At 44.4% G+C, this 7,427-nt stretch overlaps 1 non-coding gene across 1 annotated transcript; it reads left to right on the top strand.

Moving 5' to 3' along the window:
- The first annotated feature begins 292 nt into the window (after positions 1-292).
- Positions 293-365, top strand: TRNAF-GAA (transfer RNA phenylalanine (anticodon GAA)). The gene has a single exon. It is a non-coding gene; the product is annotated as a tRNA-Phe (tRNA).
- Positions 366-7,427: the final 7,062 nt, after the last annotated feature.

Genomic DNA, 7,427 nt, shown 5'->3' with positions numbered 1-7,427 from the left:
GTTGAGGCGGGTACATACCTCTTCAAAACCCTATACAAACAGTGTAAGGTTTGTTCTACTTTCGTTCTCACCAGACAATGCTACACTCATCTGGTATGAGTGAGATTTTACAATGTCTTTGTTATGAAACACTCTCAATATTTTTTGACAACAATTTTTATTTATTTTGCAGATTTATAAATATTATTATGGTTTTCACAATTATTATAAAGCGTGACGATTTTAAAGTTAGTTAAATAATTCTTTAATCATTTATGAGATACATATGAACAAAAGTAACCATTCAACGCACGCGGGGATAGCTCATTTGGGAGAGCGTCAGACTGAAGATCTGAAGGTCACGTGTTTGATCCACGTTCACCGCAAACCTTTTTGTTTTTCATGCTTTTTTGTTGTCGACAATATCTTTCCTGACCTTTCGGGCCTAGGCTTCGTATGGGCTTTGGTTTATTCCCAGTTATTGAATACCCAATATAGAGGTAGAGTACCAAAAAGATCCAAATACCTTTAAGTACCACCCGCAGGTCATAGAGGAGCCTCCCATATACCATCCACGGGACATATGGATCACCCACATATCACGGTAGAGGAAGAACGTCCTCGTACCACACGCGGAAGCATCTTGGCACCCTCAGAAGTCATCCGCAGAACATGACATCTGCCGCCAAAATGACCAGAAGGCAATGCCAACAGGACAACTGTCACCAATTAACTACTCTCTAGAAGAATGTCCACGATTGTTACTTGGAGAATACGTGACTCACCAGCCAATGAATAAAGGACACCTGGTTAGGTTGTTATAACCGTGGACATGGCCAGGGTGCAATCTGTCCTATCATTGGGCGACGCGTGTCCAGGTTGTTATACCCATGCACATGTGAAGTATAGCTCAACCTATCACAAGAAGACACGCGTCCAGGCAGTTATCAAGATCTTCTGGAAGAGGACAGCTCATCATTCGGCTATAAATACCCCGTCAACCTGCATGAGGTATTCATTCACTTCCAATTGCTCTAACTTACTTATACTCGGACTATCCTTAGTCTGTTGACTTCGGGACTTCTCCCTTTACGAACGTTACTGATTCTCACGCCGGAGGGTGGTTACAGGAAGACCCCCCCTCTTGTCCTTCCTGTAACGAGACTCACGGTGTCTGTTTTGCAGGTTCCGGTCACTGGACTTTTGGAAGTTGTGCTCATACTGTGTTAGTAGTTATCGTATTTTACCCTGTGGACTCATTGGATCCAGGACCCATACCTGGGGATCGGATTCGTGTTTCTTCATTGGCGCCATCCGTTTTGGTGTTAGAACAGCACAAATTTTCGTTGGTTTTTCGGTTCGTTTAAAGTATGAGTAAACTTCCCGAGGGGCCGACGGGAACTCCTGCACTTGCTTCACGTGTGACTAACACTGAAATACCTAAGGGACTTGCCTCAAGTGTTTTTGCACGTATGACAGCTCCGGGTTCACGAACTACCGAGACAACACCAGCTGGTCGTACCCTTGAACGCGTCACCGCACCAACTGGGCTAAGTCCTACCGATTTAGGACATGTGACGGCTCCAGAAGGATCTAATATGGGCGACCTTGGTCGAATCATGAGGGAGACTCACCGAACTCGGTTAATACTGAATCCAGAAGAATATTCCGATGATTCTGACCTGGCGAGGTCTCACCGTCATAATTCCAGATCCGGCGGACTACTGTCCCCGGAAGAATGGTTTCGTGTCCAACAAGGGAACTTAAAAGCTGAATATGAGCGTAGAGTGCGGAATGCACATCTTCACGCTCGTGCTCTGACTTACGAAGAATCTCCCCAGAGATCTCTTTCTCCTCCCCCATAGTGAGGAGAATTCAAATACGCCACAGCCAACAAACAGAACAAGACTTTGTGGAACCACGAATGTTACGCCCTCGTCCTCGCATAGACATGCGGATGCCGTCTTACTTTGATGAATATGACAGTTATGACTCAACGTATCACCCAGGAAACTACAGTTCCTACATGGTGATAGCAGATTGAGTTCACAGGCAAGAAGCAGTCGTCCGCGGGACGCGATCCGCCACGCCGAGTATCATAGTGATGCTGAGGAAGACTTCACCAAACCATACCGTCCAGCAGGCTTTGCTGAGAAGTCGAAATTTATAGCTAGCATTGCAACAACACCTTTCACTGTCAATGCTAAGATACCTACAACAGTAGGCAAATACAATGGCATGACTGATCCAAGCGATCATCTCCAAAATTTTGTGGCGGTAGGTGGTGTGAGCGGATGGACGCTCCCTTATTGGTGTCATATGTTCGCATTGACACTAACAGGGGCAGCAAGGGAATGGTTTGAAAAGTTACCTGACGGTCAAATTTCTAGTTGGGATGATCTAGTGAAAAAGTTCTCACAACAGTTCAGCCAACAGAAGAAACACACGCGTGACCAGTTAGAGATTCTGGATGTTATCCGCCGGGATAATGAATCCATAGAAGATTTTATCACCAGGTTCAATGACGAAAGTTTGAACATTGGTGGGATCAGCAAAGACATGCTCCGCGGTGCCTTCCGCAAAAATGTCAAGTGTGATGAGTTGATCCGCACGCTCACTGGAAGGGATGGAATGCCGAAAGAATGGGACGATATCATGACAGCGGCAAAGTTGTTTGCCAACACTGAAAAAATATTGGGAAATAATAATTCAAAACAAAAGCTCAAAGTTGAATTTCAAACTCCGAGACCCAATAAACAAGCAAAGGGAACAATTTGGTCAAGACTTCAGCCAAATACGGAGGCATCAAAGCCATTTGATGCAAGATCACTCATTGGCAACAAGAACAAAGGAGGACCCTCGTTTCGAGGTCCTAACAGGTGGACCCCTCTTTCAAAAACTCCCGCAGAAATCCTCACTACTGAGAATGTGAATTTCCGGAAACCACAGCCAATCACGAGAAGATCATTTCTCGACACCAAAAAACATTGTTCGTTTCATAATGATATCGATCATAACACAAACGAGTGTAATGCTTTAAAGGGCGAAATTGAGGCGGCTATAAAATCCGGGAAACTTGCATATTTGGTGAAAGATGGAAAACCTGGGGCTAGTAAAGCTCCCATGCGGGACAACCAGGGTCCATCCAAGAAACAAGTCAAGGACTTAAATGTTCACATGATTCAAGGCGGACGAAAGGTTGGAGGAAAGAGACGGGAATACGATGAAGAAGAGTGGAAGAATGAGCCAGTGATCTTTCCACGAGTCAAGGGAGGTCCCAATAACAAAAACTCCTTGATTATCACTGCCGTTTTTGGCCATTATCGCTCCCAATATGTCTTCTTCGACACTGGTAGTACATCGGATATCATGTACGAACAGTGCTTTGAGCAACTTGATGAAGAGGACAAGGAAAGACTGAAACCTATCCATGCTCCTGTGTCAGGGTTTGAAGGAGAAATAATGCATCTGCGAGGGGTGATTTCTTTCTTAGTCACCCTGAGCGATGGAGTTCATTCAAGGACCGAAGAGGTCGAATTTTTAGTTTTGCCAGCAACATCGAAGCATGACATCATCTTAGGGCGAGAAGCAATCGGTGACTTCAATGTTCATCCGTCCACGGCTCATGGTGCGGTTGGGGTTCCAACCAGCACAGGTGTAGCAATAATTCACGTCAATCGACATTGCTTTGCAACAGAAAGCTCAAAACCCAGCAAGATTCCAAAACAGTCTCTGAGGACTGAACCGGAGAAATGGGTTTTGACAATAAGTTTCCTGATCAAACTGTAACAATTAAACCTGCTATCTTTGAGATAGTAAGAACTTTCTTGAAATAGTTGTTATCAAAAAACATTGATGTCTTCGCATGGCAACCCGCGGACATGACTGGTGTCCCGCGGAGCATAAATTGAGGGTAAACCCAATGTTTACACCGATTGTTCAAAAACAGCGTAAGATGGGTCCGGAACAAACCAAATCAATGAATGAGCAAGTTCAGGACCTCTTACAGGCTGGAATCATACGTCCAATTCAATATCAGACTTGGGTCGCCAACCCGGTTATCGTTCCTAAAAGTAACGGGACATGGCGGATGTGTATAGATTTCAAGGATCTAAACAAGGCGTGTCCCAAGGACTGTTATCCATTACCAGAAATAGACCTCAAGGTCGACGCTGTGGCACCGTTCAAATTCAAGTGTTTTTAGATGGTTACAAGGGTTATCATCAAATTCGCATGGCTGCGGGTGACGAAGATAAAACTGCTTTTCGTACCGATCAAGACACTTTTTGTTACAAAATGATGCCTTTCGGACTAAAGAATGCAGGGGCCACGTATCAGCGGTTAATGGACATAGCATTCAAAGGCCAAATTGGTAGGAATTTGGAAGTTTATATGGACGATCTTGCGATCAAGAGTGTTGAGGAAGACCAAATGTTGAGGGACATCGAAGAGACATTCGAAACCTTGAGAAGTATCAATATGAAGCTGAATCCAGCTAAGTGCTCGTTTGGAATGGAAGAAGGGAAATTCCTCGGAGTAATTGTCACGGGTGCAGGCTTTAAAGCTAATCCGGATAAAGTCCAAGCTGTAGCCCGAATGCCTTCTCCCTCCTCCCTCAAGGAAGTTCAAACACTCAATGGTCGTTTGGTTGCTCTGAATCGCTTTTTGGCGAATCGTGCAGCCAAATCCTATCATTTTGTTTCAACACTAAGGAATTGCCTCAAGAAAGCACAATTCAGATGGACCGCGGAACGAACAAGCTTTCTTGGAGGTTAAAAATGTTTGATGGAACTGCCCACGTTGACAGCACCATATACGGGAGAACCTTTAACGATATACTTGTCAGCATCAGACATTGCCATCGAGGCTGTCCTTCTGACGGATAGGAAAAACGTTCAAACACCGATTTACTACGTCAGCAGAACACCGTCAGACCCGGAGACAAGATATTTAATGTTGGAAAAACTTGTCCTAGAATTGGTCTATACTGCCCGACGCCTCCGCAGGTACTTCCAGGGACATCCCATCAACGTTTTGACCAGATATAGGCTCAAGAACGTCCTCAGCAAGCCAGAATTGTCTGGGCGATTGGAAAAGTGGGCCATCGAGCTAGGTGAACATGCGATAGAATATAAACCTAGGCCAACAATTAAGGGACAGGTGTTAGCAGACTTTGTCACTGAAGTCCCACAACACAAAGAGAAGGAATGTTTGATTAAGCAACAACCCCAAGCACCTCCTGAACTAGGACATATTTGGTCTTTGTTCACGGATGGGGCTTCAAGCAGTGAGGGATCTGGCGCAGGCCTCAGGCTAGTCAATCCCGATGGCCATGAGTTCACATATGCCATAAAGTTAGACTTCAAGAGCACTAACAATGAGGCGGAGTATGAGGCCTTCTTGGCAGGCTTACGCATAGCCAGAAAGCTTGGGGTTAAACATTTGTTTGCCCGTGTGGATTCCATGTTGATTGCGGGACAGATTAACGGAACATATGAAGCAAAGAATGACATAACAGCCTCATATGTGTCACAGGAGAAAGATTTGATGCTTCAGTTCTCCTCATGTAAGGTCATTCACATAAAAAGAAACGATAACAAATCAGCAGATGCTCTTAGAAAATTGGCTTCCACGAACTTTGAACACTTTGCTAAAGACATCCGCATTGAAATATTGGACCGCCCGTCTGTTCCACAACACCAAGTTTTGGTGATCCACACTGGAGTGGAATCCTGGATGACACCTATTATAGCATACATGTCATCCGGAGTTCTCCGGAGGGAAAAGCCGCAGCCCGGAAGATCAAACACAAAGCCTTGAACTATCAGATGCAAGACGGTGTTTTATACCGACGTTCCTTCCTCGGACCACTACTTCGATGTGTGGATGCCGAGGACGCGAACTGTTAAATCAGAGAAGTTCATGAAGGCATCTGTGGTCTTCACGTTGGCCTGCGCATGGTCGTAGCGAAATTAATGAATGCTGGATATTACTGGCTGGGGATGCTTCTGGATGCTGTGCATGAAATCAGAAAGTGTGATCTATGCCAACGTCATGCTCCTAACACGCTGCGACCAAAGAACGAGCTCGTTCCGGTCACCTCAGCTTGGCCGTTCCAGAAATGGGCTATCGACATAATGGGACCTTTTCTTGAAGCCCCAGGACGTGTCAAACCTTTAATAGTAGCCATCGACTACTTCACGAAGTGGGTGGAAGCCAAACCAGTTGCTTCCATAACAACAAGTGTTAAGAAATTCATGTGGGAATTCATCATATGCCGGTTTGGTCTTCCACTAGAACTCGTTAGTGATAATGGAACTCAGTTCGCGGACAGTGGGTTGCAGGAATGGTTGAAAGAATTGCAAATTTCCCAAATTTTCACATCCGTAGCTCACCCGCAAGCAAATGGTCAGGTTGAGAGAACCAATCGGACCATCAAAGAAGGAATCAAAGCAAGGTTAGAAACTAAACGAACGGGTTGGGTTGACGAATTTCCCCATGTACTATGGGCCTTCCGCACCCAAAAGAATTCCAGTAATTCTGAGACCCCCTTTAGTCTAACTTACGGCACAGAGGCCATGATTCCGGCCGAGATTGGGATTCCATCCGCAAGAGTTCTATTGATCGGGGATAATGATCATGAACTCCGGATGAATCTTGACCTCCTGGAGGAGAGGAGAGAACTAGCATCGATCCGCGAGCACAATTACAAACGCCAGTTGCAAAAATATTATAACTCGAGGGTCCAGAAATGCGAATTTGACGTGGGAGACTTTGTCTTCCGCAACAATGAAGCCTCCGGGCAAGAGCATCCGGGCAAATTGGCCCCAACTTGGAAGGGACCTTAAAAAATTCAGAAAGTTATATCTAAAGGCACCTACAAGTTAGAAAAGTTGGATGGGACTGAGATCCCTAAAACTTGGAATGGGGCCCAATTGAAGAAATATTACATATAGTATGTTTTTTCTTTGGCCTGCGTGCCTAATTAGATATTAACAAATTATGAAATTTCATCTTTTATAATTCGGCTTATGCCTCATCTATGGAAATTTTATTTCAGTCATTTATTGCATATATGGTTATGTAATCCTTTATTGGCATACAAAGAAGATCCTCCAAACACTTATATTATGAAAAATAAAACAAAGTGCGTCGGATATAAAAAGAAACTTCTTTATTTATACAAAACGGATTATAGGAAGGAAAGCTTAATTACAAGACAAAATTTATCTATGACGCGACATCATATGTCCTGCGTCCTTGTCTTCCGCATCATTAGCATTTTCTTCATCTTCTTCACCAAGGTGAAGAAGGACTTTTAATTTCTCGATGCTATCCTCCTTATCTGCAAGCTCATATATCTGCTCCGCCAAATAAAATTTTAAGGAATCAAAATCCTTTGTCTTCTGGATGAGGACGGTAGCAGTATCTTGACCAGCCAAGATATA

Source organism: Bidens hawaiensis, unplaced genomic scaffold, assembly GCF_021521415.1.
Source record: "Bidens hawaiensis isolate Kalapana, Puna unplaced genomic scaffold, B.hawaiensis_p1.1 tig00035576_1, whole genome shotgun sequence".
Lineage (NCBI taxonomy): Eukaryota > Viridiplantae > Streptophyta > Magnoliopsida > Asterales > Asteraceae > Bidens > Bidens hawaiensis.
The sequence above is the reverse complement of the archived record's forward strand: the minus strand, read 5'-3'. Positions and strand labels throughout refer to the sequence as shown.